The sequence below is a fragment of the Pinus tabuliformis genome, chromosome J, assembly GCF_031772625.1.
Source record: "Pinus tabuliformis cultivar Carrire ecotype Pingquan chromosome J, CPIR1, whole genome shotgun sequence".
Classification (NCBI taxonomy): domain Eukaryota; kingdom Viridiplantae; phylum Streptophyta; class Pinopsida; order Pinales; family Pinaceae; genus Pinus; species Pinus tabuliformis.
The window spans coordinates 523,867,034-523,882,412 of NC_142295.1; the positions used below are offsets into that span (position 1 = coordinate 523,867,034).

A 15,379-nucleotide genomic window follows, 5' to 3' on the forward strand; every position below is an offset into this window, starting at 1 on the left:
CATTACATGCATATGAAAGTAATTACTATATCTAAAAATCCCTCTTAATTATGACCATATGACTCAACCTTAACTTAATCATGACTCAAATGTGCATGCTACGCTTGCAATAAAAAACTGACTCAAATTTTTGTTTACAAGGAAATTGTTTCTTTTTCATTTCTTCCATGTTCTATACCCTTGAAAGTGCATCATTTTTAGTTGCACCTTATTGATGTAAGCTCCATATTTCTTCACTTGCTGCTACTTAAATTTTTTTGACTTCTTTTATGTTTGTTCTGTAAAACACTTTAGGCTCTTAGAACCTATCTTCTATAGCTTCCTCTTGAACGATTCATTCACTCATGGGCTACTACCCCAACTCTCCATCTTCAAACTATAAACTTTTCCATGCTTCTTTTGCTTCATATTCCTGATCTTCTTTCTGCCATATTCCTTGATAGTAGAATTTCATCTTTTTTTGACTCCAGCATTGAAAGGTTGTTTCAATGATGTATTCTTTGTCTCCAAAAAATTCCATGCACTTTCCTACATCTTTCTCTTCATCCTATCTTTTATCTATAACTGTAACTAAAATGTTTTCATGTCTACTTGCACACTCAAAATCAATGTTTAAAACATCTTCATTATGCTTTGCAGTGAGAGATTTCTCTACTTCTTCTTTATTCTCTGCCTCTTCAACTACATTGAGGCTATCTTCCATTGTTATGTTGTTACTGTATATTCTCATAAAAAACTCATGAATCACTTTATCCTCTTATTAATCATCAATTGGTGCTAGATCGCATGTTTCTTCATGAGAAATTATAACTATTGCTTCATAACTTGTTTCTACAGTGGTAGCTTCAACCTTCAATTCTTCATCAAACATGGCACTTTTCATATTTCCACAATCAATCCTTGTTTCAAAAAGGATACTGAAAATTTCATCAATATAACTTTCATCCACTCTATGGTGAGATATCTATGCATGCATGTGCTCATTAACAATTTCAACTTCACCAAATTCACCATTTTTTGCTGTATTCGTGAGAGATTCGCTTTAAACTCTAGAAACCATTACTTCATATGAAAAATTGCCTATTTTGTTCTCAAACTTAAATTATTCGAACTCTAATGCAAATAGGTCATCATCGACTACAATCATACCAAGTAAATCACACATGTTATTCACTTCTTTATTGGAGGGTTCACCATCATCAACAAGGTCTATTGCTGCATTCACCAATTCACAACTCCCTTTGAAGTCACCATCCACATGCGTCTCATCAAAGTGGGATTCACCATCATCTTCACCATCCATGTTACAGTGGGGTTGTCGAGAATCTATATGTTCTTTCTCTAATTCACATCTAGAGGCATCAACTTCTCACTTTGTAATTTCTTATGTGTCTTCTCAAAGCTATTTCAGTGGGATTCTCAAAGCTATGTTTTCCTTCTAGATTCTGGCTTGTTTACTCTCAAACCTACAGTTGACTTTCTATTGATTCTTCAACAAACTGTATCAAAATTTGTTTCTTTATGTCACTTTCCTTTATTCAAAATTCTACTTTCAGGTCTTCCATGCTTCTTAGGAAGATGTAACTTTTGCTACCTTGAAAAAGGACTTCTCATCCAATGCATCTATATAATATCCAATACTAAGGCATCACATACTTAATCATATTGGTTATTAGACTAATACTCAATCAAGTCTTTACATCAAAGAAATGTTTTCATTTTGACAGTTCCCAAAACTTAATTTTTTTACCAATAAATTTTGGAAGTGTTATCAAATCTATCTTAATCCATTCATCATTGAATTGTTCTAATTCATCTACATGTCTTTTAGATGCCTTGACTATGGTGAAAACCTTTATGATCTATTGGAAATACTTTGGCTCTTCCTTTTGGTTTATTTTATTAGTTTTCTTCAGTGTTGGTTTGCGACCCATGACTATCATCTTTCTTTTTCCTCTTTTCTTCTTTCCTTATTGTGCTAGCTTTCTAGAAATTAACATCACATTCCCTTTATTATCTTTAAAACTAAACATTTTAACCTTCACTCTAATGGTGTCTCCGAAAAACTACTAGCAACTTTACCGAGCTCTTCTACGCAGATTCTTATGGAGGCTCATGGCTACGGATTACAGTGGCAACTCCTCCTTTGGTCAGTGGCAATGGATCTTTCCTTTGATATGGTAGTGGATTTGTAGGATACTAAACCTAATATTTTATTATTTGGGTTTACAAACCCTCAACGATCTCTAGTTTGTACTTATGGAGCAATGGATGCAAACATCGATTTGTGGGTTACTCAGAATAGCCAAGGATCTTATTGGAAGTAGCTCACAACCTTCTTAACTCCTTTGGTTCTTTGAAACAATACTAAACCTGACTCTAATAACACATGTTATTTAGAGCAGAGATAAACATGCAAAGAAAAGAAAAATAAGTACACAAGATTTTTCTTGAATAAATTATTTTTATTCATCAATTATTCTCTCATATACATGCACCAAGTTGTTGTTATTCTCTCTTCTTACTTAACATTACAATGATCGAACAATGTGTATATAACAACTAAGTTTTCTAAATATGGAATATGATGAGACTCGTCATTGGGTAATTATATGGGCCTTAATTCACCTCCTATATTAGTCAAACCAACTCTTCTCACACCTTATTACATGTTTTGATTATATTTTGTTTAATGGGATGAGTTAAAGTGAGATGTTATGCCTAGTGGACTAATATGAATTGAATGCAGGTTTGGAAGAGAAAATTAACGACTTTTGGCAAGGCTAAGGTTTGATACTCAAATGGAAAAAGGGAGAGAGATTGTAGGAGGTAAATCCTCCTCATTTACTCCTCCCCCATTCGAATATTCCTCCATTAATCACACCATCTAGGAGTGCAAGAAAACAAGTCATGAAGATAGAAGGCAGCCCAGCAAGTGATAGACAAAGAGTTAGTTCATCTCGAGTTTTGGAGACAAGACTCACTAAATTTAAGGAAGTCGTTGGGGACTTCATTTGTACAAGTAGAGAGCCCTAGAGCCTCATTAGGATTTGAATTTTTATTACAAAAACACTAGTTCTTTTGAGCTGCAGACTCATGGAAGATTTTGATGTAATTTCTATTTTCGTAATAAGAATGAGCTATTTTTGGATCCAGTACTAAGATAACTCAGAGGGCTGAACCTCTTGGGATAGGGTCCAACCCTAATATCAAAAGCTCCTCTTCTTGTATCTGTATGATTAGCTTAGCTTCATAGATTCATGATTAAATTATCTTTAGAAGTATTCCATTGCAAGTAGTGTAGATTTGATTAATTGGTTATTAGTTTGCTTCCATTTGTACCTTACTTGAGTAGTAGGTTAGAAGGGATAAAATAAGAACCATAAAGTTGTCAGTAGGTGTCTTTGCCTCATGTTTTCCTTCTAGGATCATGATTTGAGGAAAATACCCTTATGCAACACCAAAAAGACAGATTTCCATTTCTTTCGTAAGATTTAGAGTTTGTTGTACTTAAACTAGCATTTGATCATTTTTTCAAAGTAGGATTTCATTTCCATCTCTTCTATCTTCATTCTCGCAGTATATCTCATCTGTGATTCCATTTTATTTAGAAATTTCCTCATCCATAAGGTAGACAGTTAGTTCATTAAATTCTGCTTTTCAAGCACATGAGAATTCTTCTTGTTTATATGACGTTTTGGAAATTACACATGTTTGATGTACAATAGGTGCTTCAAAGGCAGAAACAAACCTCATATCAAGAAAACACCTTTCAACTTCATCGACCCATAGACATTCCTTGTTTTAATCAAAAGCTTCACCAATTCCATCACTTTACATAGAAATTTTCCCAAGCATGTTGACCGAATCCAACCATCTCCTAAGCTTGGTTTTGGGTTCTGAGTGATCCTAGGCCTTTCCGCACTCCATTCCACCCATAAACCACCTTCCCTAAGCCTTCCATCACCTCCAACACCCATTGTTTTGCTCTCGGCTGTATCCTGTAGAAATACAAGGAATCCTGTAGGTTTCTAATACATCATGTACGTTTTCCTGCAGTGGCCTATTTTGACGCTGAATTGCGGGAAAAGCTCTAGGAAGCCTCCCAATGTCACCCAAGGCTCTTCCAAACCTTCCAACCATCTCCTGAACCTTCCAACCATCCATCAGCATCCCTAAGCCACCTGCCACATCACCAAAAGAGATTAGCTTGCACACTTGATTTTTCATGAAAAGCATAAAAGAAAAAATAGATTTATTATAGTCCTTTACATGCATAACAGTGATGTTTAAAGTTTTTGAATTCCATGCTCATGACAGTATCATATTGTTCATGTTAATTTAGGATTATTTCAAAACATAGCTCTCAGAAGTTAATTAGGAAATGGTGTGCCTTAGGATTGAATTTCAATCTTTTTCATTATTACAGTAGATTAGCTCTCTCCTAGAGTACATTTCTATTTCTTTCATCAAGAAACCAAGCTCCTTTTGAATCCATAGAAGTCTGGCTTGATAACCCTAGTGGTCTGTTGCCAGCTGAATAGTGACAAATGGTAGAACCACCACTTTTACTTGTGTATACAAAACTATCACCTCCAAGTTTGTATGAATCTCGGGTTGATAAAGTAAAGTTGGTAGCCCAAGAGTTGCAACATTCTTGTTGCAATATTGGTGCTCATCACTTTTTGGTGTCGTTTCCAGGGAGGTTTCTGAGTAATATGTGATTACTTTTTTCTTTCTTCTATTTATTGTTTCTAATATTCTTCCATTAGTTTAATTTTTGCAAAAGTAATTTAGTTTTCTTCCTTTTCATTCTGCATTCTTTTCTTTCCTTTCCATTCGACAAGTTAGATTTAAATCAAGTAGTCAGTATTTTCATTCAATCAATATTTTTCATTCAGTCTGCAATTTCAATTCTGCAAGTTATATTTCAATCAAGTATTTAATATTTTCATTTAGTCAGTAGTTTTCATTTAGTCTGCAATTTCAATTCTGAAATGATTTTCAAAGTTTGAAAAAAAATCATAAAACCAAACCAAAAACATTTCCTTTCATGCCTCGTACGAATAGGGATAACTTAGGGAAATTTTTTCCAAATACCCCCACTCCATCAAAAAGCCAACCTTCCCTCTTCTTCGGTGGCTGTGAACTGGAGGAACCCTTAGGTGAGCAACCAGACATATTTGAAGAACCTACAAGGGAAGAAGAAGAAGGAGAACCCATTCCTACCGAGCCAATGGCTGAAATCATAAACGATAGAGGGAATAGAGATAGAGTTGAGGGTGCCTTCCCCATCAAGGAAACTAATGGGGACACTAATATGAAAAATATAAGCCCCTTTTCCCTTCCTCATTTCCATTTCCTGACCACAGATGATCCCAACACTTTCCTATTTGAGTTTCTTGTTATATGCCGAACCTATGATTACACAAATGATGAGTAGGAGTTGAAACTATTTCCATCTACCCTCAAGGAAGAAGCTTCGCGTTGGTTCATGGGTTTACCTGGGGATAGCATCACAACTTGGGCTCATATGAAACAAGGCTTCAACAAAAAGTATCCAGACCACTATATGTCTAAAGATACTAAAGAGGAAATTTTTAGGATGACCTTAGGTAATGATGACTCCCTAGAGATTATGAAGAAAGATTCCAGCTTAGTTACAAAAGGGCCAGGTGCACATTTGACCCTGAGTCACTGAAGTTGTTCCTACTTAGAGGAGTAAGGGAAGACCTTTTGGATACCCTACACTTGTTAGCGGGTGGAGATATATACAAGTTACCCTATGCGGATATCAAGAATTTATTTAGAAACTATTCTAGGACAACTAGGAAAAAGGGTAGCGGAAGTCAACCTATGGTCAATATATCTATTGAGGCAAATTAATTACCTACCATTTAATTGTCAACCCTGGGGTTTCATAAAACTTGTGAAGCATGTATGCATTGTATATGGTAGAAATTAACTTTCAATTTAGATCAATCTATCTACGAAACCAAATAATGACAAACCAAATCCACCTATTCTAATTCAATAATCAACTCAAAAGAAATTATAGTACAATTATAGTAAAGCTTATGGAATTGAAACTTTAATATTTCAATCTTGCAGGAACTGTAAAACACACAAATCTTTCAAAAATGAAAGAAAAAGCAATCCTTCTTAACCTCTCACACTGGAAAATATATGAAAGAAAATAAAAATAAAAAAATGCTCTTCACTTCTAGGTAGAAAGAAAATAAAAACAATCACTCTTAACCTCTCACACATGAAAAGATATGAAAGCAAATAAAAACAAATGCTCTTAACTTCTAGGTAGAAATAAAGTAAATACAATCACTCTTAACCTCTCACACAGGAAAAGATATGAAAGAAATAAATCTTAATCTATGAAAGTAATAAATCTTAATCTATGAAAAACAATAAATCTCACACATTATAGGTGGCCAATCGAAAAGAATGAGAGATGGCAAGTTGAGAGGCTCCAAATGCAAGCATAACCAAATCAAGGTGAACATCACTCATGAGCATGGTTCTACATCCAAATTCTATATTCAAAACATGAGCATTTCCCCAACTTTACACATGCCTTTTAAAGGAGAAGGCTCTCCTATTTATACAAAAACATAAGAAGCTACCTCGTTAATGGAGGTCCATTATTCTCTCCCTAGATCGATAGAAAATCTCATAGGGTTACAACTCAAACAGGTAATGATGAGACACATATCCTCTTTGACCTTTATCCAAATCTTCTTCCATATCTCGAAGATAATTCGAATTTGAGCATTGGAGGCCACATAAGGGTGCATTGGAAGCTTTTGAATGACCTACACATGTCATGAAACTCAAGCCATTTTTAAGTATTAGCAAGTATATGTCATTTTTCTAAGTTTCAACCATTTAGTTCACTTATAATACTAGAAATCATTAACTTTTGGAAAAAACAAAGGTAACCCATATAATTATGAAAATGGAGGCTAGTGAAAGGTTATATGGTCATGGAGTTGCGACATGTGAGTGAAGTGGTGTTGATAAAGGTGAAAGCAGATGATATTTTGAATACATTTTGGAGACTTTACATTCCCCCCAACTGACATTATTACGTGTCCTCATGCAATCTACTGCATTTTCTTTAATCATGATTTGTTTTTGAATGAGCTTGGCTTATATCATATGTCCTTAAACTTTGCATTTGATAGTATTTGACAATTTTATTTCGTTTTGCAAAGTATTCCTTGTCATACATTGAATTGCAACATGTTTAGTTGGTTCTTGTGTGACAACCAAACCTTAATTGCTATTGGTTCTTGTGTTTCAATACCTTGTTTCTTTTTGTTGCAACAAGATTCATTGAACATGTTTAAGAATGCATCTTTAAATCAGCCATATAATATGCTCATCATTTAGACATTATTTACAAATCACATAACTTTTGAACCATAATGCAATCATAATTGATTAGGATAAGTATGTTAGGATGAAATGAAGTGATATGGATGTGATACTAAACGAATTTTCATCCCCCCGAACTAAAGGTGTTTACAATTTTTCAAATGAGAAAGGAAACATATGAAGTATTTTCCAAAAATTATAACTTCGACAGTATTCAAGAAATTCTATGATTAAAAGATAGAAAATAACATAGCTTTACTTACCTAGGAAGTGGACAAACTGTGCATATGTAGAGAAGTTATAGTTGTTGTTGGATCGTGGAATAGAATGTAGAATTTCATCTATTTCTTGGTTGCATAAATAGTGGATGAGGTGGTGAAAGTGGAGTATTTATTTCTGCTACTAAATCTATTGTATCTGCTGAAAAATGCCGAAATGATATAGCCTTCACCTGCTACAAAACTCGATGGTACAATTCTAGTCATGCAAATAAATGTGTTGTTGTCAAGCATGAAGAGAAGTCATTGGATTACTGGCCACTGATGAACGTCATTAACCAATGTGATGAAAACTCGCCATTAATGTCAACAAGTGCCAAGGTACCTAAGTACATCTTGCAAAGTGCAAATAGATGAGCTGATGTCGAGCCACATGCAAGATCGAATGATTAAGGGAAATTTATGTATTCCCGTGATTGTTAGTGAGAGAACTTGTCATTGATGCATACAAGCCTCAAGGTACTAATAAGGAATCTAGCCCTGAACCTAGATAATGTGTTGATGTTGATAGGCCAAGACTTGTTAGAAGGGAGGCCTTAAGGAATCCTCCATCATCTAACGTGAGTATGAAATGATGATTTTGGAAGGACTATGACTAAAAAATTTTGTACTGGGTCCAGGTTTATTTAGTGGAAAGTAAAATGACAAGAGGGTAAACAAGCGAACAAAAAGCAAAAGGAAAAATCAGCACGTAGGTGAGCTGAATGTATGTATGAATGGAAATTATGGAAACTGTAAATGGAAATTGTGCGACACTTGCAAGGTAAATGGTGATGACAATGCTTAGTGAAAATGCTTGGATATCTTGTGAGTTTGGAGAGGAAAAATGATGGCATTTATGGATGATAGAAATGGATTCAATTGGTTTATGTCTCTTGCAATTGGTCGTAGAAAACCAATCATGCATAAATTGGCCTCCTTCAATTCTTCGATTGTCCTGGAACCTGAAAACAAACATGGCACTAACATTGCCACAAACGTAAGTTTGTTCAAAGAGACGTGATCAATTTCTCTAGGTACATATGAAAAATTTTCTTAATTAACAGGATCATGATGTGTCTTCATTTCAAATGGTTAGACTAATTTCATAATTGCGATAATAAATCCAATTTCTAAAATGATGATATGCACAATTTCCTCAATTTATGTTTGAACCATAGTATTTTATAAAGATAAAGAAATATTATTTTTGAATGCTTGATGTTTCTTGCAAAACAATCTTCGATAAAAATTTCATTAATCGATCATGCAGATAAAGCACCTACATATTTCTTTCTCTTTCCTACATGATGCTTGAAAACATAATCATTAGACAAAACCAATAAATTTTGATCATGATTTTCTAATTAGAATGCATTGTTGACAAGTAGATCATTGAGTTAAATACATAGTTGCAGAATTATTTTCCAGTTGTAGAATTGTGGTTCAGCTACAGAATTGTGGTTCAGCTGCAGAATTGTGCAGTTTTTGTAGCTAAAATCCTGAAAATACAATTAAGTACACACATCTATGAATTTATTTTTGTTACGAACAAATAGCCAGTCCAATATTCAAATTTATCAATACCTCTTCTAGAAAAATTAGCAATTTATTATTATAATTATTATTTTTTATACACTCGAAAATTATATTTTATTACACAAATAGGGCAGCCTAGAGTTATTATATTCCATATTTATTTAATGAGAGTCTACAGGATCTGGATGTGATAGAGTAAACATTTAACATATACATATATTCATATGCTACTTCGTTCCTTTTTTTATCATCTTGTCGATGTTGTATCTCCATTCCATTTTTCTGGTGTCAACCAAAGAAAATGAACGTAAATGTGTAGACGAAAAATGACCCTCCCACTGTGGAGATGAATGGCAGAGAAATAGAAGAAACGCCTCCTGTATCTAAGCTCCGACTTGGGCTAGGAGCGCCATCAAAATCGTTTGTTGCAACTCCATAGGTGCAGCCATTCAACAATACTACCGTAAGTATCACAACTTGAATGACAAAATGAGAAACTAGATGAGTAGAACCTGGAACTGCTAATATCAAAGACTCCATGGCAAATTTTTATATATAATCACAACCACAGAAGATGTCCTCAACACAAGCCAAATACTAGATTTTTTAATTGAATGTTACAGAGGGGGCTAGAAAGAACGCAGAGTTCAAAAGCAGTGAGAGTCCTTCATTCCATATAAATATTGTTTTCTTCTTTTGCCTCCATGGATGCCTCTTCTTCTGATTGTGTTGCATTGCTCCAGGCCCGGTATATTGGAACTCGCCATAATATGCAGTGTTTTGTTTGTAACATTATGTTGTTGGGCAAAACTGAGGATACTTCTTTCTCAGCATCTTTCAAAATTGCATAGGAGCGACAGCTCGAATGATTCTATCCAGATCACTTAGTTGATAATTGATATGGTATTTCTTAGCATCTCTATGATGGATCTACCTCCTATAGATCAAGGAGATCATATCACTGCTGCAACTGCCTCTGTGCATTAATCAAAAACCGGTTTTTGTCATGCAATTTTCCAAATAAGGCTCTAGAGAGCCCCAAATATCCCTGAACCAGTTACGAATTTGCTAAAATAATTCTTGTGTGTTATAACTGACCTTGTTCTAAGAAAAACCCATGTTTTATTTTTTTGAAATTCATTCTCATTTAGCCAGAAATCATGTTTTAAAAATGACGTTTTTAAGCTTTTGGAAAATGTTGCATGTTCATCCTCCTGCCAATCTCAAGCTACTCTGAAGCACAAATCTCAGCTACCTCCACTGGGAAGAAACACGTTGAGGAGTTGGAAGATGTTAGGTTGAAACTGTCCAAAGTTCAAGCTTCAGCAGATGCGAGTGAAGCATGATTTTTATAGTTTTTTACAGAGATGGATGAGAGATAGGTTACAATGTTAGGAAAATGGGTTGATAAGTTGAATGAAGATCTTAAAAAAAGGGAGAATTCTTAGTGGAACACGGAGGCTATTTGCTTACACGAATGGCCTATTCCAGTGAAGGTACCATTCCTAGCAACAAATCTGATTGTCATGATGTTGTCAATATTGACTCAAGTAATAGCCTGCTCAAGTATTATCGACCACAATATCTTCTAAATGATTTGGCATAGTAGATTGGTCCTTAAATAAATCGACGCCAAAGGTTGAAAGGAATTGTATTGAATATGTTAATGAATCTCTAGGAAGTGAATGACACAACTGTAGCAACCAGAGACATGAAAAAGTAAATTTTCATTGCTTGCCAACACTAAACATGTTGTGAATGGATCATGTCTACATTATTTTGATGATTAATTGGATTCAGTTGCAACACGTCCATTAGATCCATTTGTTATTCAAAACTAGGAAGAACCCCTTATCTAATATTTTCATTATTAATATTCCAATTCTTCATTATGGTAGAGTGGATATTCTTTGCAAGCATGTCTCTTGTTCATCAATTCTTTAACAAGAGATCTAGTGTTTTTTATTCTAAATCCATGGGAAGAAGAGATCCTTAAAGTGAGGAGTTCACTTTGGGAAAGATCTAGGATCGTGATGGATGCACTGGAATTAAATCAAGTTCGGCTGTAGAAATGAGTCATTTCCGTAACTCCTGAAAATGGAATAGATATGGAGCAATTTAAAGCAAGATCTAATTTTATTTCTTTTTTTCTTTTTTTCTTAAATGATGAATTTTGGATTTTGATTTTTAAGCTAATGTAAAAAAAAAAAATCTTTACAAGTTGCATGAGAGCCTAAATTTCCAATTGTTTTGGGAATGAAAAACAGAGAAGAGAAGTGATTTCAAAATTTTCATTTTCCTTAAAAAATAGTAGAGCTCTGCAACCCTAATGGAGAGGTAGCCATGAGCTAAACTAAACTGTGATCCCAAAAAACCTGATGAAATCTGCAAAGCCGAAAACCAAGAGGTCGGGAACCAGATAGGAATGATAGAGGAGGAAGGGGGGTAGATATCCCCTCCTACCGAGACATGGCAGTAAGGGATTCCCACTAGAATACAAGTAATCTGAAACAAGCAGGAGATACCAACAAAATTTGAAGAAATGTCCTTAGGGTGTGATGGATGGCATGCAATAGAGGAAAATTTCTACCATGTGCGATGAAGAAATCGAGATTCATCATTCCGATGAACAAACTAGAGAGATACAGAAGATACATGAAACACCACACACTAATATGTAATTTCATCAGAGTATGGCCTGTTAGCGCTTGAGATTTCACCCTAGGCTGAAGAAGGTAAACCTTCAAGGCAACATCAAACCATTTCACGTCGTAGCTAGCCCTACGGGGTATGAGAAGGCTCTCTTCGGTCTATCTCCGTAAAATCTTTCAATAGGATGAGCTGACCCAATTAGGAACACTGATATTAGGCTAGTAAACTGATGAGGAGGGTTGATTTGGGGTTTTTAAATTAAATAACGGGGTTTTTCTGGGCTGCATGGGCAAAATCATAGCTTCAAACAGAGAAATATAATGAACAACACAGGTTGACGACTGAGGCAAGGTAGGCAAGGAATTTAGAATCAAATCTAGATTTTTAAATGGGATGGCAAGACTGGTGAGGAGCTAAGGAGGGCAAATAATACTTTGAATCCTCCTTAAACAGAAGAAAACATTGAATTGAAAAAACTTAAAAGTGGAGCATGGTAGGCATGAATTCTCACTTTAACACTTCATTTGTTCATTTAGATATGATCATGTAGTGAAATGGAACTTAACAGATTACATATGAAACACAAGAAACACCTATGCTAAATTAACATACCACAGGGATCTCAGATGTTAGAGCTATGAAATTTCATTAAGAATCTCTGTCATTGACTGTACAATGAAGCTCAGTTTCTCCTCCAGCTCTCAGCACTCAGAAACTCTCCCCTGACTAACTCCCTCTTTTTAATTACAAATGATTATTTTTATAAACTATCCTAAAACAAAAACAACAGATCGACCCCACCATCAGGGCGCTGTTTGAACTGCAATTACAAAAAATTAGAAAGGAGTGTTCATCTATTCTAAAATAAAACAACATCTCTCTAAAAATCCTACGATGGCCGACACATGGAATAACAGCTGCAGCGCAGCTACCTTTAAATCACTAACTGAGGTCTTGAAATAGGAAATCGGTTCCTGAAGATCAGCGCATACATATCCAGCCATTCATAATTGCCACTATTCATCCGCATAATCGCCTTTGCTTGCCTAACCGCTTCAGTGTGAGGACCCAAAATAGACTAAGTAATTCGATTTTTGTGCTGGGATAATTATTTGGCTTTTGACTTTTATTCTCCCTCAAAATGTCATGACAAGTGTTTCTGTTGAAGGCACGTTCCCGTTTTAAAAATGCAAAGATTTGCATGCAGTCGACATCCCGGGAGAAGAAGATAACTCCTTAAAATGAGGCAATTGGGTATACTAGAAAAGCTTGTAGTCTTCAGAAGCTTCTAATGATTTCCAGCTTTAGCATGAGAATTTCTGCAGTTCATGCCATACACACAAAGTGGATATCTGATATATGTTATCAAAGAATATTTGGAGGAATCTCCCCTCCCAACTTAAGTAAAATGGCGTATTTATAGGTTCCGGCTCTGACCATTCACCGCCAGAAAGCAATGTATCAAGCTTTACAGTTGGATACGCAGTACATGTTTTCTCTTTCAATATACCTGCACCAGCAAGAATCAATTGCCCACGACAGATAGAAGCAATGGGCTTGTTTGAATCAGAAGACCGCTTGACCAATTTAAGAACAGATTCATTTAGAGCTAGGTACTCGGATGCCCTTCCTCCAGGAACCATCAACCCATCATACATGCTTGCATCAATGTCATCGAAAGATGCTGTCGAAATAAAATAGTGGCCTGGATAATATTCATTTTTAGGAACACGGTTAAGATATGCAATAGATGAACCATCTGAGGCAAAGGGAGGATAACAAAAACATCGAACAAAAATCCTTTTCTAGGCCTCAAATAATGAAACGCAATTAACCAAGAATTTCCAGAACCCACCACTAGAGACTGTTTTGAAACCTATGCTAACTTCGCCTGCAACCATATATTCCATAAATGCATAGCGGTCCCCATGGATCGCAAAACTGCAACTTGCAACAAACTTCAACAGATTTAGAAAAATCCCACAATGATGTCTTAGTTTTGTTTTTGTTTTTAGGCAATTGTGATGACAAACCACTCAACCTGTCTGCTAGAGTAGAGGTAATGCTGCCCGAATGAAATTTATCCTGAGACTCAAGCAATATTCCATGACAAAGACATAGAAGGCTGCGCAAGACATGTAATCCATATTATTTACAGTTCCGTACAAAAACCAAACTGTCTATTGATTGTCTTCATCCTTTGACAACAGAATCCACAGATCAATTTCATTCTTTAGTTGAACGAGCTTCAAACAGAACACAGCTATGGGGCTGCATTTGGTAAGTGAAAAAGCTTATTCCCAACATATCAGTAGCTGTCCCTTCCATTGAGAAAGTTTCTGGAAATGGAAGACTTGTATCAACCAAACGGTGCCATAACATTCCATCAGGAAGTTGAGGCAGGGTAGCACTGACTGACGCTTGCTGAGAGTTGAAAGCAATGTACAAATCACCTAGAGTTGATCTGGATTAGGTCCATGCCAGTTCAGATTTTCAATCTTCGCAAAAGTTTTACGTTGAAGCAAATCTTTTCGACGGGTGCGGAAGGAACTAAGAAATCCAATAAACTGAATAGTGTGAACAGCAAATTCAGTTTTCACAGCATCCCAATTAAAGGGTTTCCTGTCATTTAAATGCATTGATCCTTCCTTTGTCTGTCCATATTCATCTCCCATGTTTAGCACAGGCACTCCAAGTGATATGAATAGAACGAAAAGGAAATTTCGAATCTGTTTCAATTGTGTTTCCAGAGCCAGATGATTGTTCGTGTCACCTTCTTCACCACAGTCCCAACTTAATTCTGTTGAATATGTTGCAGAACTGAAGCTTACTAGGTCGACCAGAGATAATCCAACGTTATGGGTAATAAAGTTGAAGGAAAAACTAGGACCTCGGCCATCAGTAAAAAGATCTCCACTGCCACAAAGCCTGGTTGAAAAGTTGCTTAATTGACCTTTGTCGCCTCTTAGAAATCTTCTAATATCATCATGGAACCTGATATTTAGCTCTGCCCACTTCTTCCAATGTGGAAATTGGATTTCCTTGCACGATGCCATAATTGGCAAGAATGGATCTGCAATAATTTTAACCCTAGAAAGAACAGGATCAAAGGCAATGGCCTCTATCAATGGGGGTCGACTTAAGATTTCCTCATGTGGCCCTCTCATTAGAGATGAAGAATTGCAAAAGCAAAAACCATCAATATGGTACTCATTTACCCAATGGCCCAAACTGTCTAAGATCATATTTTGTGCTACTGGGTGGTTGCAGTTGAATAGATTGTCAGTTTCAGCAACAACAACCTCATTGTTTTCACCGAGTACGTAATATGATGAGTTATCAATTCCACGGAATGACAATGTTTCAGGTTCTGCATCACCCTTTTCAGTAGTCTGTGTGTAAACGACCTCCAGTATTACCTCGATGCCAATTTTATGACATGCTTTAACCATTTGCCTAAGGGAACTGCTCGCTGAGATGCCATCTCCCAATGGTCCATAGCAATCCATGAGTTCCACTGTAGAGAACCTCTGTGCCAT

At 35.7% G+C, this 15,379-nt stretch overlaps 1 pseudogene; it reads right to left on the bottom strand.

The window, feature by feature from the left end:
- Nucleotides 1-13,987: 13,987 nt before the first annotated feature.
- Nucleotides 13,988-15,379, bottom strand: LOC149228048 (isoamylase 2, chloroplastic pseudogene; annotated as a pseudogene).